This window comes from Vidua macroura, chromosome 16 (genome assembly GCF_024509145.1).
Source record: "Vidua macroura isolate BioBank_ID:100142 chromosome 16, ASM2450914v1, whole genome shotgun sequence".
Taxonomy (NCBI): Eukaryota; Metazoa; Chordata; class Aves; order Passeriformes; family Viduidae; genus Vidua; species Vidua macroura.
This window is the reverse complement of record NC_071586.1, coordinates 11,928,248-11,956,195: the sequence shown is the minus strand read 5'-3', so window position 1 is coordinate 11,956,195 and position 27,948 is coordinate 11,928,248. Positions and strand designations below refer to the sequence as shown.

The 27,948-nt window shown below is 45.6% G+C and overlaps 1 protein-coding gene and 1 long non-coding RNA gene across 4 annotated transcripts in view; one reads left to right on the top strand and one right to left on the bottom strand.

The window, feature by feature from the left end:
• MAD1L1 (mitotic arrest deficient 1 like 1) overlaps positions 1 to 27,948 on the top strand; it is a 352,719-nt gene that overhangs the window by 278,303 nt on the left and 46,468 nt on the right. The window lies entirely within an intron of this gene.
• Positions 18,126 to 20,635, bottom strand: LOC128815437 (uncharacterized). The gene is made up of 3 exons (XR_008439641.1): positions 20,495 to 20,635; positions 19,787 to 20,007; positions 18,126 to 18,319 (listed from the first exon to the last, which is right to left on the bottom strand). It is a non-coding gene; the product is annotated as an uncharacterized LOC128815437 (long non-coding RNA).

The following is a 27,948-nucleotide window of genomic DNA, read 5'->3' as shown; positions in this document are numbered from 1 at the left end:
TGGAGTTGGGTGTATGCCTGGCTGGGTGGTGCATAACTGAGTGTCTCAATAAAAAAAAAAAAAAAAAAAAAAAAAAAGAAGTTTTTCATGCCTTCTGTTTCAGCAGAAGTTTGGAAGTCTGGTGGAATCCTCTGCTATAAATATTTATCTTCTAGCTCCCTTTGCACCCCCCCTCATTGGGAAAGCTCTTGGGAGATGGCAGAGGTCCCACAGTAACTGCAGCTTTTCTTCTCTTAGCAATGACAGTGGTGCAGTAGTGATGGCTGGCATGTTGCAGGGAAGAAGGATGTACTCCATCCAGACTAGACTTGCAAAGAGTAAATTGGAGTGAAAATAGATTAAATCTTTCCATAGTTCAATGGCAAAAGTAAATCACCCATCATTTGCCTTCTATCTCCCAGATGCATTAAAATGTGGGAAATGCTCCATCTCCAAACTCTTCATTTCTTGACAAGCTTTATTCACTCTTGCCTCTCTGATGTTTTTATTAATTTATTCTCTAAGGCAGTTCCTGCTGTGCCAACTCCTTTGACTGCATGGTGTAGGGAGATGTTGATAGGTCTTGCACAAGGAACACTGGATTCTGAACTCAAGTGTTTGATGGATATTCTACAACTCCTCCATGTTTCTTTTTCTGCCTTTTGCTTTGGGTTTTTGCAATATCCTTTGAAAGGGAACAGCAGAAACAAAAAATGAAGGGTTCGAAGAGTTACCAATCTTTTCTGTGCCTTTTGTCCCATGTGATAAAGTCCCAAGTAAAGAAGATAAAAATGTAAAAAACAAGGATGACTGTACTGTGGAAGGCTGATGGTTGAACAGGATATCTTGGTGTCTCACAGCTTGGACCTTAGGATTTTGTGATTTTAAAGACACCTCCTTTGAAGGCTCTGACCTTGTCCTTCCATTTTCAGGCTTCAGCTTTATTGCTCTCCCGAGTTACTGAGACAGTTGATTAACTCGTAACTCACTAGTTCTTGACACATTAAGCGGCAAATTTGACTCTAATTAACAGCTTTTATTAACCCAGGTTCCCCCTTCCCTCCTCCCTTTCACTCTAGAGACTCCTCAAGCCATTACAGGTTTTAAAGTAATTTCTAATTTCTTTTATCTTTTTTTTTAATCATAAGTGAGTATGTGCAGACATTGGAATGCACAGCTCAGGGAGAGGATGTGTGTCTGTCAAATGAGCATTGGGAAAGCAAATGTGAAGGGAAATGTGTCATGTGGAGGGAAACAAGGGGTTGGAATGTGGATGGAGCTGGTGGCTGGCCACAGGCTTGGCTTGACACTGAAGAGGAAACCATGAAGGGCAGGCTTTCCTCAGCTCCCAACCTCCTGCTCTGCACAGTTGCTTCCCAGCTGACAGCAGCCAGGCTCAGCCTCAGTGATCCACCTAGGTGTGCAACCTGCCATGAAAATGAGAGGGGCATTGCTGGAGCTCCTGGCCAAATTGGATGAGAGCTCTGCTGCTCCTCCAGAGCCTGCCAGCACTCTGCTGCCGAAAGATCTGCATGGAAATCAGCCTGCAGGGGGCTGAGGGAACTGAGAGAATGGGGTTTGGGAAGTTATCCCATACACAGTGTCTGTAGTTATCCTGTCCATACCCAGCGTTGGTGCTGATGAAGCAGCGGCTCCCTTGGGACTTCTCCTCCGCAGTGCAGATCTGGGGTGGGATGGGTGAAGGGCTGAGAACAGCTGAGGAAGAGCCTCTTCTTCCCCACTGAGGTTCTCTGTGCTTGTTTGGTCAGCAGATACATCAGCTTGTTGGCAAGCACACAGCTGAAAAATCCAGGGATTCCCTGACTGTAATCCAGCACTGCCACTGAGTGCCTCACTCTGTCCCATTCCCCATCTGTGACTTGGGAACAGCAATGGCTCTGCCAGTTTGTCCAGGTGTTCCAGTTCTGGTGTGCAAGTTCCTAGTGAAGTGTTAATTTTTATAGCTTGCAAGGGAGTGGGAGGTTTTTCACCCTCGTTCAGAGAGAGATAGTTTGTTTTCAGATTTCAGAACACATAGTGGTGCCAACCTGCCCAAGAAACTACTGTGGTGTCTTTATAAAAGATGTTTTTCATAAGCTTTGGTAAATGTGTTTCACCACTGTTGCTCTGAATGTATCTAATTCAGTTTTGGACTTTCTGAACTCTTGATCTGCGAGAGAGCTTGTGACAGTGAGCTCCAGAGGTCAATGCAGGACTTGAGAAAAGAGGGATTTTTATATCTCTTTAAAATTGCCATTCTGTTCCTCTGGGTATCATTTCCCTAGCATCTTGCAAGAAAAGAGTAAATATCTTCATTATTCTGTGCTTTCTCAGGTTTCTCCTTAACTGCTAAACAGCTGTGTTTTTATATTTTCTGTAACTAAAGCGAGTGAACCTCTCCCAAGACAACCCACAGTGAAGATGAAGTGTTTCAGTGCTCCTCAGAGGCAGAGCAGCCAAGGTCAGCTCAATGCCCCCCAAACCAATTGTGTCATATGCAGTCTCACCACATCTCAGCTCGCTCTCCTATGCAAATAGCTGAAGAATATGTTAGACAAAACTGGTCCTCAGGGAGCAGCCACTGTAATCTTTCACTATGTTGAATATTGATTGTGTGTTATACCTCCTTTTTTAATTTAGTTCAGTTAGTTTCTGGATTTGTAATAGCACTTTATCCCTTGCTCCATTGCTCAGACAGTTTTCTTGTAGCCTTCTTGATAGTACTTTGTCACAGAGGCTTTGAAAATCCAAATAATTAAACCTAATCCTCATGGTTTCTTTTTTTTTTTTTCCTTATGAATTTTAGGGAATTCTCCTAGATAGGAAGGAAATGTTTTTATTTATTTATTAGCATAATTTTTGCCTGGGTGTTTTTTATTTCTTGTTTAGTTTTATTTGATACATAAATAAGTTTTAAGGCCTCATATTCTCTGGATTGTTTCTGAAAACCTGGAGTCAGGCTACGATATTGCTCCTTTTTTGCCTGCTGGTATATGCATCTGATTTTAAGGCTAATTTTTTTTTTTTCAGTACTTCAGTAATTTCAGTACTTTTAAGTCTTCAAATATTATCCTGCCTTGATGATTCATGATCCTCCAAGGATAAGAGATGTGGTATGGGAGCTTGCAGATGATTTTGTGAGTTGAGCTAAATGCAGAAGTGACACCCAGGATGGTTTTAACAGCCAGCAGGTAAATATGTGTCCCCATCATGAGGCACCTGTGGAATCCATCAGGGGAAGACTGAACTCCCTTCAGCATGTCCCTTTGCTGAATTCAAAAAGGAGGATGAAACTAGGCTTCATTTTGATGTTTCAATGTATTATGTTTGAGTAGAGACAGACCAAAGGTCTGTTGTTATTTGGACTGTGTAGAAGATAAATCAGGTGTGATCCTGGCATTATGGCTCTGTGATGCTCCTGAAGAGCAGTGATGGATGGTTGTCTTTGTCAAGAGGAATAAGAAAAATAAGGCTTCCCTTTTGCAATCCAAACAACTCCCAGTCTATGCATTAAGTGGAAGGCAAGGCTAGGAAGGAAGAAGTTACCTTGAGGGGTTCCCTCCAGATCTGACACACCAGGTAGGAGGAAATTCAATAGTGATACTTTGGTGAGTGGGTGTAGTGAGCACACAACTCCCAGGATGTGTTTTCAAAGGGTCTGTCTGAGGTTAATGCTGCACTAGATCTCCTCTTTTGTGCTAAATTAGGCTAATATTTAAACAATCTTCTTATTAATTTCTCTGATAATTCCAGAGTTTATCATCTACCAGTGATGTGTCTAAGTCTCTGTGTGTTTTATTCTTGGAGTTTCACTGGTGCAGGGGCTGGCAATGTTCCTGTGCCATCGTGTGTCTCAGCATAACCTCTGTGCATGTTGTTGAATTCTAGAGATGAACATAAGGGTTAAGGTCTCGGGAGGTCAAACAGAACAGGCAATCCTCTGTTCCCCCTTCTCTGATCCTCAGTTCCTTTCTCAAGCCATTTGAGTGAGGTTGCTTTCTCCTGTTGAGATCTTGGATGATGCTGCTTTGTTTGGACTGCTGGTTTTCTAGGCTGTCTCATTTTGCTGTCTCTTCAGTATTTCCCATCTCTTCAGGACCTGTTTGCTTCTCCATCTTCTTTCCCCACCAGGTACCACAGGTTTTCACAAAGCAGCTGCATTGCTCCAGCATCTGAGAGTAATTTAAATGGAACTGCACTGAACAGTGATGCTACCAGCACTCATTTTGATCCCTGCATCCAGGGACATTTTGTTATTTTCATGGTGTTCTCATCATGACTTAAATCTAAAATAAGCAGTTGTAGGGCAGGAGGGGATGCCCTGCTCCACTGCACTGCTTGGGGTAGAAGATAAAGCCTTCAAAGTCCAAGTGTGTAGGACTATCATGTTTTCTTCTCTTAAGGTACCACGTTGGCTTCCAAAGTTAGGTAATTTCTAAGGGCTTCTAATATTTTTTTTGTGAACAGCTTTAAATAGAAGTTATTAGACACTGTTGTTCAAACTTAATTAACTGTTCTCCTTACTGAATTACAGCACAGCAAAGAGTGACAGCACTGTAGGACAGAGAAACATCTTATAGATTTAAGAAAACAACCAAACTAGATTTAACATTTCATTAGAACGCAGGACCTTTAGCAGCCCAGGTATCAGGTTGCCTTCTGGGAGATCAGGGGGGAGAGATGTCTCACTTCCCAGATTGCTGCAGTTAAACCTCGTGTGCTTCAGGCATCGTTGGAGCACGTGCCCTTGCTTTGTGCACAGGGGTGGGTTCCTGTCCCCCCCAAGCAAAGGCAAAATGTAATTGCAACATGGGCAGTTTCTTTCATGTTCAATCTCACAGGTACCTGTGGCAGCAGTGAATAAGAGACAGTGGTCAGGGTTTCAGCCTGTGCTGAACAACCCCAGTGCAGGCTGTGGTTGCAGGACAGCCCTTGCTGGGGTTGGCAGTACAAGTTACCATCATCCTGAGCCATCCCCAGCAGCAAGGGAGGGCAGCACAGGATCCTTTTCACAGCCTTGGAGGGAGAGGTCTTTTCTGTGCCTGGGCAGAGGGTCTCAGTTCTGTCTGCACAAGGAGGTGGTGTAAAACCCTTTGTGTTTTTAACAAGAGCAGCAGGCAATGTTGATGTTCTAGAGTGTGGTTATGTTGAAGGGAAACAGTTAAATATAATTTCATAGAGTCACTGAATGGTTTGGGTTGGAAGGGACCTTTACAGACCATCTAGTTCCACACTCCTGCCATGGGCAGGGACACCTTCCACTACACCAGGTTCTTCCAAGCCTCATCCAGTCTGGTCTTAGACACTTCAGGGCAGGAGCAACCACAGCTTCTCTGGGCAGCCTGTGCCAGGGGCTCACCACTCTCACAGGGAACAATGTTATTGTTATACTGGAGAAAACAACATGATCAGAAAATGGATTTAGAAGTTGTTGACCTGCACAGTTACCTAGAATTGGTTTTTAGGCCAAGTGAAGTTGCCTGGAAGCCTTTGCAGGATTAAATTAGGCATATACTGGTTTTGACTTTTGATATTTAGAACAAAACTTGTGGAAGCAGCTAAACCTTCCTATCACATCCAAAAGGCTGGTGATGTTTTGACACTTAATGCCTTGTAGCACCTTGTGAGGCCTCACTGAAGTGTGGAGGAGCAGCCTGGGGAGACTGTGTGACCAGGTCCCACTGGGAAAAGGCTTCCTTTTCAAAGAGCTTGCAGAGATGTCTGCTGTGTCTCCATCCTGCTGAGAGGCTGAAGGAAATACAGCAGGGTGAACATCTCTGCAAAAAACAGGATTGAGCCGTATTAATGCCAACTGTTGGCAGTGCCAGCAACATTCGCTTTTGCCGTGTGCTGGATCCATCTCTCCTTCATCCTGTGCCTTTGTCTGACCATCACAAAACAATTTGGTTTCTTTAGCTTGGTTTTGGAGCTACAGCAAGAGCTTACTACAGCTCTTTGGAGTAATTTTCACCTCCATTCCAGCCAACTAGATTAGACTGCAGATAATGCTAGGAGTGAATAAGAGCTCTGGCTCCAAGGGAGCTCCAAGGGAGCTGGAACATAATTACAGTAGATGAAGGGTACTCTCCACAGCTCTTCCAAGAGTGCTGAGATTAGACTGTAATCATTGTTTGTAAGCAGACAGGAATGAGGGGTAATCAGCCAGGCAGCCCTTGCACGTTATTCCAGGAATTAATATTAGCTTCCCGAAGTAGCTCATCAATTCACACTTACATAAAACCACAGAAATCAACAGGTGTTGGCTTCCACCTTGGGAGCTGCTGAATGGGCTGGGTCCTGTGGGGCTCAGGTTTGGGGTTCTGTGGGTTAGGCAGGGTGGGCAGAGAGGCTGACATGGCTGTGCAAGAGGAAATTGTTGTTCCTGGGAAGGACTGTGTGCTCAGCTCCACGGGGAGAGAGGCTGCAAAGAGATTGGGTAATGCAATCTCTCTGGAGAGATTGCAATCTCTACGGACCAGGAGAGCTCGGGAGCTGCAGCCTGGTGCTACTGCCCATGGAGAGGCAGCCAGGTTCACTCTGCTGAGGAGGGGAAGGTGTTGCTTTTTTCTTCAGTAATCTCCTTTAGCCTGCAGAGCTCTGGTGGGAGCGACAGCACTGGGAAGGAGTGGGGAAGTTGTGGTTTGAGGAAAATCTTTACAAGTGTGCTTGGTGCTGCTTGAATCTGGCCCTAATTATGAAGCCTGTGGGTCCCAGTGAGCACGGTGAGAACATCATGTACAGACACAAAGTTAACACTAGCCAGGAGAAGTCTTGACATTCCTCTGATGTGAAATGAGAAGAGAAGGAAAAAAAGAGCTTGCAAATCCAGGCAGAAATCATTAGGAGAGTGAGTCCACAGACCATGAAGGGTCATTTGAGTTTCAAAAAACACCTGTACTGCTTTCACTAGAGCTTGCTACTGCGAGCCAGGTGGTAGGACCATTTCAGCATGCTCTGCTTCCCTCCCTTCAGCAGGTCTCACTGCCAAGCACTTTGCTTCCATCAGTTTTGGAATAAATCACCAACCAACCAAATGATTATCTCTTGCAGTGTTTTACATACATTAGTTATGTGCTTGGGCTTTTTAATGATGCTTCTGCTCTGACAGCTCACTAAATATGACACAGCTTTATGGGTGGCATTGCTAATACTTCAACAGCCAAAGGTTAGCTGCTATTATTAACCACATTAGTACTGGCTCTTGTAGGAAAAATAAGTGGAGATAGATGCTTTCTCCAGAAAGCTCACAGCCTAAAAGCCAAACCTGAAGGAGTATCGAAGGAAGGAGCAGCCCATGAGCGAATGAACTGGTGGTGGCTGGCACAATGTCATGAGTTTGCACTTGTGGCTGTTGGTTCATTTGGTTTGTTAATTGGAATAGAGGTAGGTCGAAGGGCACAGCAGGAACCTGGCAGCCAGTGAGGGAAAGAGGGACAGAGCTGGAGCGTCACCTGCCCGTCCTGATCCACTGCCAGAGCTCTGGAGCTCTCTCTGCAGGAGGACGTCTGGAAAAACTTGCAGGAAGAATGTCTTCATGTCTGCATGGATTGCTCCCAAAATTCTCTTCCAGGCTCCTTTTTAGCATGGGGAAAAGCATGGGTGGGCACCTGGGTAAAACTGTCTGGGCTTCAAAGCTGCAAATCTTCCTTGGCAGAGCAAGGTGTGTGCGTGGCTGCCGAGGAGCACCTGCTTCAGGGAAGAGCAATGCAATGGGAAGCTGGGATGGTGAAGAGAAGTGAGTGAGTTGGGCACGTGGAAAGGTGGGTGAGGAGAGAGAAGAGCCTCTGGAAGAGGATCTTGATGCTGTTGGGTAAAATGAGCTATGCTGAGGATGCTCAGCCATGAATTCACGTGACGTGGGCATAATTATTGTAGCCCAGATCAGAGAGGAGGAGCTGTCTAAACTCATTTCTTTTTGCTGCATTTCTCATTTAGATATGTTTTTTAATCTAATGGATCTTTGCACAGTCGAGCTGGGGAATGAGAAAGACCCTGTTTGCTGTGGTGAAGCAGAGCAGAGAGGTGGGGTTTGCTGATGAATATCAGCTTCTAGAAATGAATTGTTTTTCTTGCTCCTGCTGCTGCTTTGCTGAGGGATGGGGGCATAGATCTCATTTTAGAAATCTCACAGTGTGACTGTCGTGTTTCTTAGAAAGGACAATAGGGAGAATAAATCCGTGGCATGAAGGGGGATGATGTCTGTGGGTGACACTCTGGTTGTGCTTTTGTCCTGTGCTCATCAGCAGCCCCGTCACACTGAGATGTTCTGCCTTGGCTACCTGGAGATCAGTGTCAGTGCCTCCTCTGATGGACTATTAATACTTCCCAGAGCCCTAGAAGCCTATCTAATAAAAGCCGTGAGTGCCTTGGTGCCTTGCTGCATGACTGGAAGATTTATTGCTACAAGCAGCAGAAAAGCATCTGGGGAAGCAGAGGGGTTGGTTGCTTAAAGAAATTTTAATATCACAGATCCCCACATTCCAGTTCATCTTTACCAAAGGAGTTATCAAGTTAGAAGGTCCAGTGGGAACAGAGAGAACACGTTATCAATGCTGTTATAGTGAAGGCTGTGCCAGCACTTTTCATGAAAACCTTCTGTTTTCAAATGGCTATAAATAGTTGGTTAAATGCACATAAATAGATCCTACCTGGGGGTAAATATGTGACTTTGAAGTGAGCAGACGGCTGCTTCTCACTTTTAACCTACATAAAATGAGGGACAGCAGTGTTGCCAAATATGAGTGTTGAAAATTGTAAATGCAATGTTGAAAAAAACAATATGCTTTGAGATAATTTTATTTGCCATCTGGTTTTGAGCTGTCAGTTATACTTGCATCATGTTTTCTCTGCAACTGCGAAGTTTCTTTATTTTGAAACAAAAACAAAGATTGCCATCTAGTACCTTGACTTCAGGATATCGAAATTGAAGAAAAGTTTTTAATCAAACAAGTCTTGCAAAGCTTTTCAGAAAGGGAAGAATGCTGGCAATGGTAGGGCATTTAGGGAAGTTTATTAATCTCTTTTAGTTTTGTGTAAAAGCAGATTAACCAAACAGACATAATGAATGCATCAGACATCTCCATGCATTCACAATGAATGTTTGCAGGTAGGCATTTGGAAATTAGAAAGCATTAAGTTAAAACACGTATTTTCTCTCTATGTTTGTATCCTAAAGAATTAACTTTCCACACCCTTATAGGCATTTGCTACACTCTTACAGCCACATGTAGCCTAAATAATCTGTGTGTTTGTGATTAAAGCTTTTTTAATATTTATATTCCTTGGGGTTTTAATATTTGATATTCTTGTCTCTGTCTTGTTTTTATGGAAAAAAATAAAAAAAAGGCAAACAGAAGCTGACATGTACAAGACTGCTGCCATTGTGAACTGGCATAAAGACCAAAGCTCTTTTTTTCTTTTTCTTTTTTTTTTTTTTTTTTTTGCTTCAGCTTGTGGATGTGCAGTGGATGGTGGATGTATGGGTATGGAAGTAGGTTTCTGCAGTTTTTGGAGATGTGAAGCAGCTGTATGAACCATTTTAAGTTGGAGTAAAATGGTTACCTTGCTGTATAAAAATGTCTGGAGTGCAGGTCACATTCCCCATAGATAGGTGTGGCACCTGGGGACATGTTTTAGTGGTGGGCTTGGCAGTGCTGGCTTAATGGTTGGGCTCAAATGATCCTGAAGGTCTTTTCTAACCAAAATGATTTTGTGATTCTGTGGCTGAAGTGAGGTCTCACCACAGAAGGAGGAGAGGTGTTTCGAGCTAAACCTCTTTGAAATTGTTTCCCAAATAAGACAGGAGTTATTGTTCTTGAATGGCAGCAGAGCATCACTGTGCAGACTGAAGGCAGATGGGAGAAAATTGTCATTTTTCATTGGGCTGAGTTATCCTGCTCCTCTGGTTTTATTTAAAGTAACCTTGGTCAAGAGGCATTTTGGGGCGAGTTGAAGGCATTCAGCTGGGCTGGGCTGGCACAAGGACAGCACAGCTGGCACAAGGACAGCATCCACCTCCCAGCCTTCCATGGTGGGGACCCGAGCGTGCTCAGCCGTGGCAGGCAGCAATTTTGGAGGGACTTGCCAGCCATGGGGGCTTAACTGTATTGTGCAAGGAGGCAAGTGCAACCAGGGCACTGCTTTGGCAGGCTGCAGGTGTGCTGTGCCCTGCAATGGGTGTCTTTTCCCCCCACCCCAGCAGAGGCAGATCCCTCTGCCAGGCAGCCGGAGCCCAGGCAGCCAATCTGTATGTGGAGCTCATGCCCACGCAGTGACTGCTCTGGGTTATTCATCTCCTGTAGCAGGCTCTGCTGCCTCCTCCCACCCCAAGCTAATCGCTTTGCAAAGCTTCCAAGGTACACCAACTTTGTGTGGCAGCTAACAAGCTTAGCTGATGAGTTCTGCCATCATCCTTCTCCAGAGCTAATCAGCTTACCAGTGCTCCAGAGCTAATGGGCCTGTGGGTCACAGCAGCACAGTGAACTGCTCATACACACATTTCCCACATCCATCTTTAATTGCATGGCTGCTGCTTTAATGGAGTTTCCTCCTGCATATGCTTCGCCTTTTTTTCCTGTGGTTATCACTTGTTATTTTGCAGCCAGTTCTTTTTTTCCCTCAGATGCACAGTTCATTAAAGACTATTTTCATGCTATGGTTGAGATTTCAAATATCAGCTGCTTCCCAGTCATCCCACCCAGACTGGGTGGTGGCCAAAATTTATTTACAAACGGAAAATTACACTTGGGATAGCACATCTCATGAGCACTGTGTGCTTTTTACCAGTGCATCTCTGAAAAAAAAAAAAAAAAGTTCCAGCAGAGAAAATAATTGAGTGATGTCAGCTCTTGAAAGTCAGGATTTCAGAGAGTTGAGAGTAGAAGGGCTGAGAGCTGCTGCAGTGGAGGTTCTGCAGCCGAAGAGCGACGCTGCCAGCTTGTAGCCCTGTCATCTTCAAGTGCAGCAGCTGAGAGCTGCACCTGCGCCTGCATCCCTCCCCTAATTTGAAGTGGCTTCACAATCATTTTGCTAGAAAAGGTATTTTATCCTTTTCACTCACTACGTGAAAGCAAGTGGAGAAAAGCAACTGACAAAGAAATGCTGATGGTAACGTATAAAAAATGCCGACTCTGCATTTGGCGAGCAACCCAATGATAAAAAGAATTTTTTTCCCCCTTGTATTTTTCAGCTTTTATAATGGCAGGGGATGGGAGCAGGTAAGGCATCTGCTTGAAACTTTGTGTGAAGTTGCAGCATGTCTGTGGCTTGGCAGTGTCCCAGGCTGGGCCATGATGGGAAGGGTTTGATGCTGGAGTTGGACAGTGAGCACGGTTACACGTTCCCAGCTGTGCTCCATCCCCATGTGCAGCAGTACTTCGTGCTTGGCAGGGAGGACAGGACACCCATCCTGGTCCTCACCTGCCCCTAAAGCAGAGCAGGGGCAGAGCAGGCAGGACCTTTTCCAGGAAGTCACTCAGAAGGGTTTTGCCATCTGAGCTCCCAGCTGTGAGCACGCCGTGTCTTAGGAAAATGTAATTAAATGCTGCTCAGTGACTGCATTGTTAATAACATGATTAAAAGGAGGTTCCTCTTGACCATATCCCGTTCTTGAAAGCAAAATGGAAATGGCAGAAATACCATTTAGAAAGTGGGATGTTGTTGTCTGTTCTAATTTTCATTAAATTCTGTGCTTCTGCTCCCCTACAACCATGGTTGCACAGGTTAATTAACACATGTTGTATGAAAATTAAAGTCCTTACACTGTATTTTTTTCAGCTGAGTTCTCTCCTGCTCTTCTGAACAAAGAGCAGTGCTTATTCTTCCCTTTTTATAATCTTGGTATTTTACAGACCTCTTTTATGAGCCTCTTGTTTTTTGTCCCTTCATGTAGTTTTCCCAGAATTTCTGAGGGATTTATAAAAACCTCTTTGCTTTCTCTAGTGCTTGTCAGTACTCTCCTGGGCCTATCTTAAAGAAAGTGCACAATGTTTCAGATAAGTATAAGCCAGCAATTAAAAAGTTGCATGACTGTATAATCCAGACTGTTCCCTATTTTCTGTTCATTACTGTCCAGTACTTTATCAAAGTTTTGCTAACTCTTGGAAAAAGCACTACCGAAACAGAGGCTTGGTTGTCCTCTGCCCTGAGCCACATCAAATTATTTCTCTTCCCATATTATACTACCACAGAGGATTTGCACATGTTTTTAATAATTTTTCCTTGCTCATTTTGCTGGTGTGGGATCATGATTTGCCAGTCCAAATTGGTAAACTCCTTCCCAAGCCTTTATTTCAAAACAAGGTTTGACAAGAGCCCAGTGTTTTGCCTTACCTGAGAATTCTTTGGTTTCCAGGCAAATTCCACACACGTAGGAAGGAGTCCTTCATGATACCTGACAAAGTTAATTGGGGGAAAAAAAGCACTTTGGGACACTTTTAGTCAATTCAGATGGAGTTTCTGTGGAAACTCAGTGAATATGTTCGAGGAGGGGAGAGACAAAGCCATGTTGCCCTTAGGACATTGTCCCAGACCATGGAACCCGGAGTCTCATGTTTCTTTTCTCTCTTAAAAATCTGACCTAGCTTTGGAATGTGCCAGAACTGGGGTATCCCAGCTGGGAATATTGGGAACAGCTGTTCCTCCTGCTTGCTCTGGTATCTGGAAATCCAGATTTCTTCTGAGTGGAGACCGAGAGAGGGGTCCTGACCACCCTGTTGGAGGAGATACAAAGGGCTTGCTTTCCTTTTGTCCTATGCGTAATAACCATTGTGTAAACCACATCATTTTTATATAAAAACAAATACAAATTCGTATAAAACACCTCACTGAGAGGAGCAAAAGTTGATCAGCTCTTCAGAAGGGTTTAGTTCAGAGACAGGTGAGCCTGGCTGCCAAAGGGGGACAGAGTCTGTTGTGCACAGAGATAGCGAGGAGGAAGTGGGCTGGCTTGCAGCCACAGCAACAGATTGCTCCTCTTTTGCAGACTGAAGTAATGTCTGAAATAAATACAGGCACTCACTGCCGCGCATCCTGCACGGAGCAGTGGAGGAGCTGAGCAGAAATGAGAGGTTTTGGCTGGAAATTTCTGGTACTGTCGTGTAGAGGTGGATTTAAAGTTCTGGGACAAATATTCTCCTTCCATTAGAGCATCATTAGTGATTACAGCCATTCATGTGGCTTTGGTGTAATCGTACAACACCATAAGTGAGCACGTTTTAATAAATCCCATCCCTTAGTTGAGGTCCTTCTGGATTTACAATACATCCATTTACTCATATTTTGTGTCTTGCCATACCTGAACATGTGTCAGATGTTCACAGGTGGTGAAAAAGAACGAAGCCCACTTTGTGTTCTGGCTGTGTGCTTTTCTCTCTGGTTCAGCCCTGAGCTCTTTGCTTAGGGTTTGTCAGCTCCCCCATCAAAGGTTCCATCTCCCAAGCCTGGTAGCCACTGATTGCTGGTGAGGAGCACGCCTGGAGATGTTTGCCAGGCTCGATGTGGAGGGTCCCTGGGGCTGATGTTCCTTTATCTAAAAAGCCAGCAGTGAAAGGCTGCGGCTGGTGGTGCCTCGCATAGTGTGTGAGTGTAATTAAGAAGATCAACTGTGCCAGTTTTCTGACTCCCCTCTGCTCGTGTGAGGAACAATAGCGCTAAATGATGATTGTAATTCATTACAAATGCACCCTAATTAAATTACCCATCAGTGGCTGCAAGATTAATGATACCAACCCGAGTTAAAACATGATTAAAGTTAGGCTTGTCACATTTTTCAGTTATTACATGGAAGTTCACAGGAGGAAGGGATGGGGCAGAGTGCAAGGTGTGATTGGATGATGCTGTGCAACACAGCTGGAGCAGCAGTCAAAGGCTGTGGCTAATGGTGCTCCTTTGGACTTTGCTGGGGACAAACCCTCTGGACGCTTTTCTCAGGTCTGTCAGGAGGGCTGTGGGGCTGTACCTTTGTCAGGGAATGTTAATCTCTTTGTGGGATGAGCAGGAGGGTCCTGTAGGGAGTCTTGGCACAGCAAGGAGATGAGCCTGGATCTCCCAAACTTAGGCTTAACTCTCTGAGTTTAGCTTGCTAAGTTGTCTTGCTTTTCTTCCTTTTCAGTTTTGTATTTCTGCATGCTGAATATCATCCAGTCTTTTTTGAAAATACCTGTAAAAGTAGCAGGGAAGCACCATGGTTGACTTGAGGGATAGTATCAAATACATCAGAGCATTAGCATTTCTCCCTTTCCTTAGGGAATTTTGCATTGCAAATGGTTCTCAACAGCAAATATTTACAAGGGGAAGACAACAACACAACTTTGCCAAAAGTGCAAAATTCAGGACATTTTATAAAAAGGGACCAAACAAGGCACCTGATCATGCAGCACTGGGAATTTTGCTGTCTCTGTACTGCTGGAGAAGCCTCTGGAGGTGTTCCCAGGCTCAAGAGAGGGGGACGACCAGTGTATGGGATGTGTTTAGGTGGATGAGAAGGGAAAAAAAATAAAATATGTCTTGGCATAAGGACTGTCTCTCTCAACACCCTAGCACAGATTGGCTATACTTGGCATTGGTTCTGTCATTAGCTGGTAAATAAGCAAGGAGGAGTATTTTCAAAGTAATTCCATTTTCCTGTATTGTACATCCTGTCCTTAAATGCCTTTGCTGATTGGATTGATGGTGCCAGTCCAGAAATGGACATTGTTTACCAGTCAGGGCTGGACTCTTAATAGATCTTCTCAAACTCCTTGAAGAAGCAACTCTTGGATGCTCTAAGCAGAAATAAATTGAGCAGTGTGGTTGATGTTGTACACAACTGCTTAGGGCTGGAGCAGCAGAGACACAGGGAGTTCCCGGAAATGAGGAAAAGAAATGGGACTTGAATGAGAAAGTTGCATGTGTCAGAGAGGAGACAGCTTTGTTTTTGCATGTTGCCCTGTTGATTTGTTCCCTTTGCTGGATGCTGGGACAGCCTGGGGCTTGTGAAACACAGGAGGATGCAGGAAGGGGTGCTGGAACAGCAGATACTGTGGGTGAGGCAGCCCATCCTCTGCCATCCCATGGACTCTGCAGCACTGTCGTGGCAGGCAGATGGCACTTACCAGCTGTGCAAGCCTAATTAATTCACATCAAAGTTACTGGAAGACATTTCTCTGGGGAATGGATGGTTACCAAGAGGTTCAAACCCTGCTTGGAGATATTAATATTGAATGTCGTCATCTCCGGGTTTGGATGACCTTGCTTCTGTTGATAAAATGAGGCATTTTCGAGTTTTTTTGCATGTTCTTTTCAGCAGTGCTGTTGCTCATAATATTGAAATGATTTCCCTTGAGCAGGATAGGGATGAATAACCTCAAAGACTTTTCCTCCATAAAATCATCTGCAAAAGCCATCTCTCGGTACACCAGATTTGTAAGTGCAAGTTTTACAGGCAGAGGTAGATTTTTATCTTTAATGTAAAGGAGGTGAGGCCCTGGCACAGGGTGCCCAGAGAAGCTGTGGCTGCCCCATTCCTGTAAGTGTCCAAGGCTAGGTTGGATGGGGCTTGGAGCAACCTGGGATAGTGGAAGGTGTTTCTGCCATGGCAGGGGGATTGAAACTAAATGGTCTTTAAGGACCTGTACCATGGGCATCAGTGGATCCCAGAGGGAGCAGTCTGGGGATTGCTGTTCTCCAGATTTCCAGACATTGCACACATTAGTGCAGGGATGGCAGCCAGATGTTGGAGCAATGGGTGCCTCTGTCACAGACCCAACTCTATGAGTTCTAGGAAGGCGGGGGCATCACCTGGAGCTCTTGGCATCCTGGCCACATCTCATCTTCTGTTGGAGAATTCAGAGCTGCTTCCACAGCCCATCAGCATGTGAATAAATACCTGTCAAAGGAGAGCTGCCAGATGGCTCAGCCATCAGAGAGGCCTCCCCCACAAATTTTGGGTAATGCAGCAGATTTAGCAGCTAATATCAGAGTTTTGTGGCCTACTTCTTTCTCTCTGGAGGGTTTTCTGACCTGGCTATGTAGCCTTGAAGCTACATATTGCTCTGCTTGTTATTGCCTTACAAAGCTAAATGGGTTTTTTATCTTTTCATTTTTTCCCCCAAGTGTTTGGACTTGTTTTTATTTAGGACACAACCCCTTTTGTCTTTCTGGTTTTGCCTTTCCCAGCCATCTCCTACAGACAAGGTTATTGAGATTCAGAGAAATAGCTGACTCACATGGGCAGATGTTGAGATTTTCCTTTGTAACTGAGCCTGTGAAAGGGGAATTTTCCTTTAGGCATTGTGCAGAGAGAGCTCTGCTGGCTCTGACAGGTGCCAGGGAGTGGTGGTGGGACAGAGATGTCCTTTAACTGAGGAGATGGGGTGAAACTGGGGAGTTTCAATGGTGCAATGGATCAGTGGTTTAGATCCAGCCCGTGCAGGTAGAGATGAGAAGCCATTACATGCTGCCCTCTTGAGCAGTGACCTATGTGAAATGAGTTTGGGTTTAGTCCAGTTCTCTGCAGATAAGCTGTTTGCAGAAAGCAATCAACGTATCTGGCATGGACAGGCACCCCAGCCAGCCACCTCAGCATGAGCCAAGGATGCAGAGGTGTCCTGGAGGCCAAGATGTAATTACACAAAGTCTGGCTTAGGGCTTTTGCTGTAATCTGCTACCTTGGTGCATCTTGCACCTTCTCCCTGAGGGATATCCACCTTATCAGCTCCCAGATTTTTTGCTGGTGCTTTGATGCACCCACAAATTAGAAGGGGCAAAAGCTGGAGGGTTTTGAGTCCATGGTGTCATGCTGAGCTTGCCTTTGTGGTGAAATGAAGTGAATGTTGACAGGGATTGTCTCTTGAGGTCACATCCCCTTACTGCCCCAGGGCTGCCTCCTTGTACCCCACCAGAATGGCTCTGGGCCCAGCTGAGACCTTTTTCAAGGGCAGAAGAAGCTGAGGCAGGGCAGAAGGTCCATGGCCTGGAGCTCTCTCCTTGACCTCTGCTCAGCCAGACCTCCACACCCTCATGAAGGGGTTACTGCTTCTGTCAAACACGGCAGCCATGAGAGCAGAAAAGTCTGGTGGCCTCCAAGAGCCGAAAAATACCTTGTGAGGATCGAGTCTCTGCAGCGTGGAGATGTTTCTTTTAGAAGAAATATCTCTCTGATTCAAAAGATGCATATTCCAGGCTTATCAGTGATCTGAGGTGGCAGCAGCACATGGCACTGCCTTGCTGTTTCCAGAGACAGATCTCTCCAGGACAGAGCTAGAGAGCAGAGCTGGAGGAACTGAGGAGCAGATGAGTGTGTGGATGCTGCTCCCTCCCCTCTGTCCATGCCTGTAGTCCTGCCAGCTCCTGGGCAGTGTCCTGGTTCCGTAGCCTGTGATCAGTGGTCAGCAGATGGGCCCCAAGTTCAGCCTGATTAGTCCTGTTCAATCAACAAGGCCAAGGCGAAGTTGCTCCCTGTCTCATCCCATATGGTGGCTCCTGCTGTCACTGTTCTTGTGGGAAAAGCTCTGAGCAGCCTCCTGGTCTCGAGTCCAGCCCCTGTTTTCCCCCAGCCAAATAGGAGAGAGCTCTGGAAACACCAGTGTTGCTGTCAAGCATGGTTGCACCCGAGCGGTGACGTTTGACTCACAGCGCTACTGATAGCTGGGAGCTGGCACTGCTTCGTCCCAGTGGATGCTCCCCTGTCACTTGGCAGGGACAGGCCCCCAGTGGGAACTGGTCCAACACCCTGCAGATGTCCAGGGCCCATGCCCTGCCTCAAATCTGTGAGCATAAAGGTGAAACAGATTGATGAAAATTAATTCGGAACAGATTCCTGAGCTGTCATTCACTGGCTGAGGAAGGAATGGAGAGACTAAACTGAGGCAATTTGGGTAACTCCAACTTATTCTTCGTGGGTTCTGTTGGAAACTGTCACTTGGAGTTAATCCTTCCTATGGATTCTTAAATGTTTTTCAACCACAGCAATGCACTGAGGAGCTTGCTTTTGTAAAATTGTAGGTGTAGGGTGCCAACAACACAACTGGCTCCCAGGGAAGTTCAGAAGAGTGCCTGGGGTTGGTCTGTCTCTTCCTGTGGAGATGTGGGGAGAGGGAGTGCAAAATTGAAGGGCTCTAGATTCAGGATGTAATGGCTGTGATCCAAATAGGTAATGCACACAAAGCTTCTAGACATTCATCCCTTTAACATCTTTTATCCCGAGAATGTCCTAAACAACTTCCTGATATAGCCAGCCCTCAGAGCTTGTGCCAACCTCACAATCTTCATCATTTCAGGGTTGTTCTCTCCAGTTCCCCATACTGGGTATCTCCTCAGGTCTTCCTCTCCTCATCTCCTCATGTCCTGCTGTTCTGGCATGCTGAAATGGAGAAGATCTTGTGATGCACAAATGCTCCAATTAATCACCTATGGCAGTTTGTGTCTCTTATTAGTTTGGAAATTCAGAGAAATGCCAAGGGGTTGGCACAATCTGTTGAGGTGGAGCATGTCTGAGTCGGCTGAAGAGGAGCTGGCTCAACCATAGCTGGTTTTGTTTGTCTTCACAGTTGTTACCACATGTTTTCTGTGATCACATAATTGAGATGTGAGTAGATCCAATTTCAGGTTTTCCCCTCCTCTTATGATTCTGGGCTTATTAGCCCTGACAGTTATTTATTTGTCCTTAGTTGTAGGCTGAGGCAGCTTTATGGATAATGTGGGAAGCATGTCTTTTCTAATTAGACCACAGTCTGTTGTCTGTCTGCCTCATGGGCAGGACACAGCATGCTGTTTTGCTGAGTTTATAATAGCAGGGAGCCCTGGATGCAGAAGGTCATGTTGGGCTTTTTTTCACAAAGGTTTTAGAGCAGCAGCTTACAACATCAGTGTTCCTGAGACTAAGCAGGAAACAAAACCTATGGAATATATTCTCCTCTCACTTCCCACAGTGAACTGTTTAAATTACATTGGGGCCTGATGAGGTACAATAGGAGCTGAGAGCAGCCCATCATGCCCAGCCAGACCACAAGCTGGGTTTGCAGGAACTTTTTCCAACTTATTTCCTGTGTCTCCTTGCAAGGTGCAAGCACACATGTTGCATCCCAACTCTGGCAGGAGTTATTCTCAGAAGTATTGCAGCAACTAATGAGGAACATTGGCTTCATGGAAGCTCACACCTTTTCTTTTCCCAGCATGATCACCTGTAGAATGTGTATTATGTCACCATTATGAGACCGGTAGCTTTATATAGTGTCCTATCTTGTATAAAAAGTCAAAGCTGCTGTGTCTTGCTCTTTGAATTCAGTGGCCCATAGCAGGGGGGTTGGAACTAGATGATCTTTAAGGTTCCTTCCAACCCAAACCATTCTGGAACTCTGAATAATTTTCTTGCATCTTTCTTGACAGCAGCAGACAAAGTTGCACGGAGCAGCTCCTGGCTCTTTGTGGGCAGTGAGGGAGTGAAGTTTGTTCTGATGCCAGGAGAGAAGCTGGGATGGAGGGACAGCTGTCAGGAGCATATCACCAGTCTTCCTGCTCCAAGTCTGACTGAGGACAGAATGCTCAGCAGAGCGCTCATCCACACATTTTTCATTTGCCCCTGACTTCAGCAAAGGGGACGGTAACAAGTTGTGTTCATTACCAAACCTTGCAATTCAAGAAAACTCTTAAAATAGCAACTTTCCTTATTCTTCAGCTGCTGGCTCACTGCCCAGGGAAAATAGTGGGTTGAGAATGAGGCAACAACTTTTCTTTTTCCAGTACTAGTGCTTTCAAACTATATATCTGTTTAGGAACATTAATCATTGTAACTACAGGGTAAAAATCTTCTGCCTGTCTTTAATCTTACCTGTGCAATGAGATGGCAACACTGAGCTCTTGCTTTCTGTGGATGATTAAGAAGGGCCAAGCCTCAAATAGTTGACTATATCTCTTTCTCAATTTGCTTTTCTGTCAGCTTAAATTAGAGATGGTCTTAGCAATTCTGTTGCGAACTCTCCTTGTCCTGTGATCTTCTCTGCTGTGGCAAACTATACAGGGTTGTTCTGGGTTTGCCCTGCTTTGGAAAACCTGCAGAAGAAGTTTGTCAGAAGGTTTTGCAGTAAAAAACACCCTTGTCTGAGACAACCATGGACACAGTGTGCAGTCAAGAGATGTTGCATTGCCTAAGGGTCTGCCCTGCGGAAGAGATACAGAACTGCTCGTAGGTCTTGATTTCTTGTGGCACTTTTATGAGATTAAGAGTAGTTCTTGACAAATATTGATGTATTTGCAGTGTAATTACAAAGCTTGGTTGGTATTTATATCTGCTCTCCAGCCTGTGCTAGCGTTGGTAGATGATGTTAAAGAGGTGCTGCATGATTAGTAGCATTAAGTGATACTTCAAAGTGTTTTCCAGACAATAACTAACTAATCCAGCCTGTGAGGGGGAAGAGATCCCAAGGTATTAATTGTAGCATTTCATGTTTGTAAATCCTTACAGAATCTCTGAAAGGCAAAAGAAATTCCATACATGTGATAAATCAATGGTATAAAATGGTACAAGGTGACGGCCAACCTTGCCACATGGCTTGGATGCCTCTTGCATGCGTTGCCTCCTGTGAGGCAGATGTTCTCATTAGAGGAGAGGGCTGTGGGCATGCAGGGGTGGAGGTTCCTGCTGTGAAGGAGGCAGCTCCTGGGCCGTTCTTTGGCCAGACGGTGGAAGGACACGGCGCTCACTGCATCACCTGGGGCACTGAGCAGCACCTGGTCCTGACTTCACAGTGAGGGTTACATGGATGGCTGGGCAAGCACAAACGCTTCTGACTCATGCAGTGACTTGCTCCTGCAGGAACATTCACACAGACTGGATACCTGGGAGATTAAATCCTTGGGCATGGGTTGTGTTTGTGTTGTTCCTCGGTGCAGCTGGGGACATGCCCAAACTCCTAGTGAAGGGACAGTAGGGCTGAGCAGGATGTGTTGTCTACATTAAACTCTGACTGTTCCTTAAGTCCATTTCTGCAGTATTTGCTTCTATAGCCCTTCCCTTTGAGAGCTACTGTGGGTGAGAGTTTCTGAGGAGCAGGAGTAGGTGTCAGCCCTTATGGTAGCATGGCTGCTCTGTATCTCACTGTCTTTTGCTAGACCTTCCTTTTTTTTTTCCTTTCTTGCTCTGTTGTCAGCAAAAGAATTAAACACAGCAGGCTACTGTCCTTTATTGCTGGCTCCAACCTGCAGGTGCTGTAGAGAAACACCACAAGCACTCTGTCCCTCTCCCATCTCCTCCTCCAAAAGCTTTCAGCTGTCAGTAAGCTTGGGATAAAACCCCAAGCATAAGTGACAGCCGCCAAGCCAGTGCAAAAAGTCAGAGGTGGGGAAGTAAACCCACTGATTAAAGAAAATGGATTTCAGAGCAGTGGAGAGGAAGGCAGAGTGAGCACAAAGAGGAGGAAGAGAACTGAAAGCCCATGTCAGGAGCTGGGCAGAATAGCCAGGGTGAATAAACAACCAGCCGGCGTGTTCCACCAGCATGGCTGATTTGTTCCTCTCTTCCAAACGGTTTAGCTGAGACCCGCAATTTGAAAATAAACTTTCCTTTTGTTTTTTAAACAGTTCAGTGCCTAGGAGAGCATAAAACAGCTCGGGTTTCAAATCAAAATGAGATTGTGGTGGTTGTGTTGTCATTGTACCTGTTCCACTGCTCTGGTCTTTGGGAGGAGGAGGCGTCTTTGGGGAGCGGGCCCAGCCAGGCTCGTTGCCATGGCAAAGTCTCTGCTGATGCCTGCTCTCTGCCTGTAATTGCTATTCAGCAGCTGTTTCCAGTGGTTGTCTGGAGGAACTTGCACAAGTTATGGACGTTAAAATCTGTCCCTGTATGTTGGCCTTTGCTGGAACTGAGCTTTGACAAGAGAGGTGCATTAGCTTCCAAACTCACAAGTAATTAGGTTGGTGTGAGTGTACTTTGCTTAAAGTTAAGGTTTTGGGGCTGGGAAAGGAGAGTGGAGAGGGGGGAAAGTAGCAACTTTAAAATCAATATTGCAAATGCAATGCAGAAGAGTGTAATTAGCATGTTTTGCAGGGCCTATTAATTCCTCTGAAATGCTGTTTATTAGGCAGAAGAACTTTGGGAGCCCATCAGTGGATTAAACAGGTTCTGTAATGAAATGTAAATGGTGTAATTGGGCTTGTTCTGAAAGTATTTATTCTTCACCTGTGACCCGCTTGATTGCGGTTTGACAACACGAAGGAGTGTGCATCTCTTCGTTAATGACAGCTAATTCCCTGGAGCTAATGGAGTGGGAGCCCAGGCGCCAGGAGCGGGGGTCATGCCTGGAGCTCCCCACTGATTGGCACCAATCCGAGCACAATGTAACTTTAATTACAGTAATTCCAAATCTAAAGCAAGCATTTAGCTGCTGGAGAGAGGCTCTTAATTTTGCAAATAGGTGCGGTATAATGGGGTGACCTTTTATTAGGCAAATATTGGGATGGGTGGGAATGCTGTCCTCCCAGTTACAGGTAACAGGTTGTTGGCTCCCATTAGCTCAGTGAAAATCACAGAGATGGGTTCTCCCTGCCAGGTTAACCACACGGATTTCTTTCAACAAGCAACATTGTGGAACCTGGGGGAAATGTGGTGCTCTGTGTTATTTAAATGCAGTCTTTCCATCAAGACATGAAAATCTGCTGCTGCTCTTCTGCCTTCTGTGTGTGTTTTTGTCAGAGTAGAGAACCAGGATTTCTGTTGTTGTTTTCCCTTTTTTACAAACCCTATTTACCCAAACTGTGCAGTGCTAAATATCTCCAGGCACACAGGAAAGGTCATGCAGCTCTCTTGGAGAGCTAAACACTCAGTTTTGCCTGGCATTATGGTATCCTCAATTAAGTGCTACCATCGGCGCTGTTCTGCTCCCTCTTCTGTAGGGTTGAGAGGTGTATGCCCAGCCACAGCTTCCCTTCTCTCATGCTGGAGAAGGCCTTTCAATGCAGAAACTGGCTGTTTTGTGGGAGCAGAGGGTGCTGTGCTGCTAGAGAGTACCAGGGGGGCTAGCAATGCCCCAGCTCTTCCCAAATCCAATAAGTCCTGCAGCCTCCAATTTTGCCTTCTGTTAGCTCAGTCTCTCTCTTAAGAAATGGACTTGTTAGAGTTGAAATAAACCCAGGCAGGAAGCTTTTATCCAGGAAATGTCCAAGTCTGTGTGCATGGATTTGGAGTAGGTCCCCAGGGGGAGTGCTGTAGGCTGTTGCATATAATGTTTGGAGCAGAAGCAATACAATTTCTGCAAGCAATGCCTTTCTTTTCTATTTCATTATTCCTCCTCTGCCTCTTTCCATCTGCAAGCTGAGAGGCAGAGAGGTGGCAGTGACAGCATGGTCACAGATCTCTTTACATCATAGATCTTGGGCTTGTCCCCAGAGCCAGGACAGGCTGGAGAGGGCAGGGAGGGAGGCAGCTGTACGCAGGGTGAAGGACAGCACAGTCAGCAGACATTTGGCAACCTGAACAAATGAAGGAATGAGCATCACTGGGCAGGGGATTGGCAATGATGGGGTGTTGGTGCTCCTGTAGAGCCGCAGCCAGTTCGAAGCAGTTGCCTGAAACCAGCCCAGCAGTGATGAGAGCAGTGGCAAAGAGGAGGGAGCATCGTCACAAGGCCAGGCACGTGCTCCTTCCCAGCAGAAAGGCTTTCCATGCACCATTCCTAATGCCAGCAGAAGTAACACCTTCTCTGGATGAGCTCATGCTCCTGCTCGTGTACAGCAGCCTCTCTTTGTGCTGGATTTGTGCTTTGTGGAGAGTCAGTGCACTGGCACACACCCGGAGCAGAGGCAGAGCAGCCTCTGGCTCCAGCGTGGCTGCACTGAGCAGGTTCTCCTGGTGTCAAAAGCATCCCATTCCCCACAGCTTCTCATCTGGAAGATGCAGCTGTGATGGGAATCTTGCTGGGAAATGATATATGGGAGGACCAAGTTGACATTGCAAAGAGGAGACCTCCTTGGCAAAAAAAGCAATAACAATTCTGATAATTGTCAAGTCAAAAACCTTCAGGTTTACCTACCTCTATTTCCTAGCCTTTGCTAACATGCCACATCACATCCTAATGATGTTTCCTCTTGCTCATTACCTTAAATGGTTGTACATTGTTGATCTACACATTGAAGACAGTCACCCCATGTTGAATAGAAAAAGATACTCAGGAATTTCTTCTGGAGCACTTTTCAGCACATAAATGTAAAATTCTTGAGAGCTTCAGATTAAGTCCCTCTTTTCATGGAGTCCAAAAGCATGGATTACTCTCTGGGGAAGGCTGTGCCAGGTCAGTTGTTTTCTAGCTGGTCTTCCCCGATATTTTATCTTTGTGATATGGGAAAGAGAAAGATAACATGGCTCCACAGAAGCTGGATAAGAGCTGGCAAATATTTATATCAACCAGTCCAACATGAAGTGCAGAAGCAGGACGGGCTTTGCATGGGGAGCCTTGGATCCAGAGGAAGATTGGACATTGTTAATATGGCCAAGTGCCTCAAGGAGAGCCTGGAGGAGACTTCAGGCTCCTTATCCTTCCCATCTCTACCTATTTATTCTCTTTGGAGTCCATACAGCCACTTGTTCCTTTTTTCCCTTCAATTCCCATTTTGCAACCAACTAAAGGAGCCATTCCATTGCATGTGTTCCATGCATATAGGAAGCTGTATAAAATAGCTCTGTGAGATGAGTAGTGAGGAGCAATTGAGTACTTTATCTCTTCAAGCCCATTCTTGTCCATTCAATCCCATTCATCTTCTTTTAGTCTTTTTATCAGCCTGAAGGCTTTTCAAGAAATGGACTCTGCTCTCTGTCATGTTGCCACAAAGACCTGTTGTATTTTGGGCATTAAATAAATAATAAATATTTGGTACTAAATCAATAATAAAAACTGCCTGTACTGAAAAGCCATCCTCCAGATTAATGCTGCTGCTTTAAACAAACCAGGCTTTGAGCTGGGCAGAGCAGCAGGTTCCTTGGGTGGTCTGAGCACAGGATGAGTGGCAGCTCCTGGTCATTAATACAGGGCTTTGATCTCTGAGATAAGAGGTTATTTCCCCGTGGCCCTTTGGGTGAGGAACTGGTGATAGACTGACAGCAGTAAAACATGGCCATTTGAGAGGCTCCTCCAGCATTTTACTGAGATTACATCTCCGGAAGGGGCTGTTAGAGAGGAAGAAATGATGGAACGGCCGGTTATGTGACCACTGTGACTCATTAATAGATCAAAATTTATGTCCAGAGTTCCCTCACAACTGGTCCAAACCAACTCTTAGGAGCTGGTTTCTCTCTTCTCCCTGTGCTGCTATTGCCTAAAGGCCTCAGTGGGAGATGTGCTGACTCTTTTAACAGCCTCCTGCATTTACTCTGGATCCAAGAGTTTTTGACACAGCGGAGCCTTGGCTGTGCCACCAGCACAGACTTCTGGTTTGTTCTGCACCTGGGACAGTCTCTGTCTCTTCAGCCACCTTTCCAAGTGCCACAACAGCCAGTTACAAACTGTGGTGTACTTGAGTGCCTCCTGCCTCACTGGGGCTGGGCTTTGGGTGTCTTCTCATGTTGTCTTTGTGAAATTAAGCAGAGCAGCAAGACAGTTGCTGGGAGGTGATGATGGGGGAGCTAATTTTATTGAATTTCAACCCCTGGACTAATAAATCATAGCCTCAACTGGTGGGAAAAGTTGTCTTTTGCCAGTGGGCAGAAGACCACAGACAGCATTCACTGCCAGAATACAAGTCAATTGAAACCTGACTTTTTCACCCAGAGGTCCCCAGGCCAGACTTTGTCACCCAGAGTTCTGGCAAGAAGTGATAGAAAATCACTTACACTGAGCAGTAGTTTTTCTCAACAGGAAGGGTTTTATCTCTTTATCTAGTTCCTCTTAAGGGTTTTATCTATTTATCTAGTTCCTCTTTATCTGTTGCTCAGATACATGAACAACACAGAAACCATCCCAGTTAATGCTAATCATTATTCTGAGGAAGAGAGGACTTGAGTCTTCCCTGTGTAGGGGACACTGGGGCATGTCACCCCTCATGGTATGGCTGAGCCCAGCTCTCCTGTCTCACCACTCTTCTCCTGGGATGGCTCATTTCATTCTTGCTGCTTGCCATTAGTCCCTTCCCACCTCACTAAATTAACTTCTAATTAAACCACTTGAGTTGATGAGGAGGAAGCAGTGTGTTGGGGTTGGTACTGCTTGTAGGGAGAGAAAACCATGGAGAGTACCCTTGGATCCTGCCCCACTGATGAGCTGAGCAGCATTTTTAATCCCACCATTTCCTGACTAATGCCTTGGGGTATTGTTTTGCAGGAGAAGATGCTAAAGACAGTAGAGATAATAAAGGGCAGGAATTATGTTTTCTGCATTCATCCTCTTTTGTTTGCTGACAATTTTTCCTCAATTTTCCTGCTGCTTTTCTTTACTCTAAGGTGGCCCCAACCTTTTTTTCTCAAGTCTGCCTTGTTCCCACAAATCAGATTGGGATAACAGGGGAATGCTGTGAGCTCTTTCCAACTCCCTCAGCTTAATTGCTGTCTCCCTCCTGTTTTCTCCTTTCGTGTGGCAAGGTGGATCCTCCTTCTCTCTACGTAGACCCCATTCATGGGTACACAACACTGTTTAATGACCCAACACCTTTTTGTAGTTCCAATTTTAGATTTGTAAGGGGATTTCCATCCCTGCTTGCCCCCAGATACCCATCATGGTGCTCACTGTTCTCCCACCAGATCTCCTCCATGGCACTGTGCTCCCTCACCACTGGCACGCTGCTGTTTAGCACTTGCACGAGCATAATGAAACACCCATCACCACTCAATTTAAAGCAAATCAAAATGCATCTGCAGCAGCACTCTGGTTCTCAGAGAGGAGACAATCAATGATGAATGAAGTCAGGCAGTGGTTAGCATAAGTCAGAATGAGATACTTCTTGAGAAGGAATATTTCTGTGACTGTGAAGCAGCGCAGGGATGAAGGAATCAGTCTTGAGGCAACAGCACAGCTGTTCCCATCTTCCTTTCCCAGCAAGTGAGTCACAGAAGGATGATGTTGTTTGGAAATCCTACTGGTAGCAAAGCAGTGTTGCCCTGGAGTGTTGGTGCTTACAGTGATGCTTGGAGGGCAGCAAGAAGCACAGCAGGGCTGTGAGTTGGACAGGAATGTGGCAAAGGGCTGGAAAGGAGAAGAGGATGTGGTGTGTGTGGGTTTGGAGTATTTCACATAGGAGCTGTGCTCGTGTAAGCTCCCAGTGCTGGGAACCAAAAAAGCTTCATTGAGGGAGCAGAAAAACAGCTCCTGTTCAGAGCAGGATTTGAGAAGATGGATTGTATGGATGCAGAGGAGAGCAGCAGCCCTGTGAGTCCTCCCACAGAGAAGATGTGAAGCAAAAGGAGGAAGGGAAGGGTGAAAGCACTCTTTGAGGCAGTTTGGCGAAGAAGACAGTGAAGAGAAGACAACGGGTGTGAGAGAAGTAGGAGGAGAAGGGAGAAGTAGTCCAAGAGTTCCCGTTGGCATTAGGGGAAGAGATGACTGTGTAGGTCGTTTGCCACGCAGGCAGGAGAGAGCAAAGCAGCCTTGGGAAGGGAGAAAAGCTGGTAAAGGGCCTTCAAAGATGACAGGGCCTGACTTAGCAAGCAGCTAAGTCAGAAAAGCAGAGTGCTTCCTTTGGGTCTTCCAGCAGAATCTCCTCTTATCTCAGTATTTGCTTCCATCTTTTCTGTCTCCTTTGAGGTGGGGTCAGTGATCTTCAACATGTGCAAATTCAGATGGAAATCGGCTTCCAGCGTCACCTCCTGCATCAACCTATACCAGGACAAGAGGAGGCAGGAAAGGTGACATAAAGATGGGATGGACAGCATAAAGCACGTGGTACATGGGCCTCTATTTTATCAAGACATTATCTTAACCTGCTTTCTCTAAAAATAGGGGAAATCCTTGGTGAGCAGTCTCTATTTCTTCTACCTCACGTCAAGATCTAAAACCAGTGAGAGGCTGGAGAATT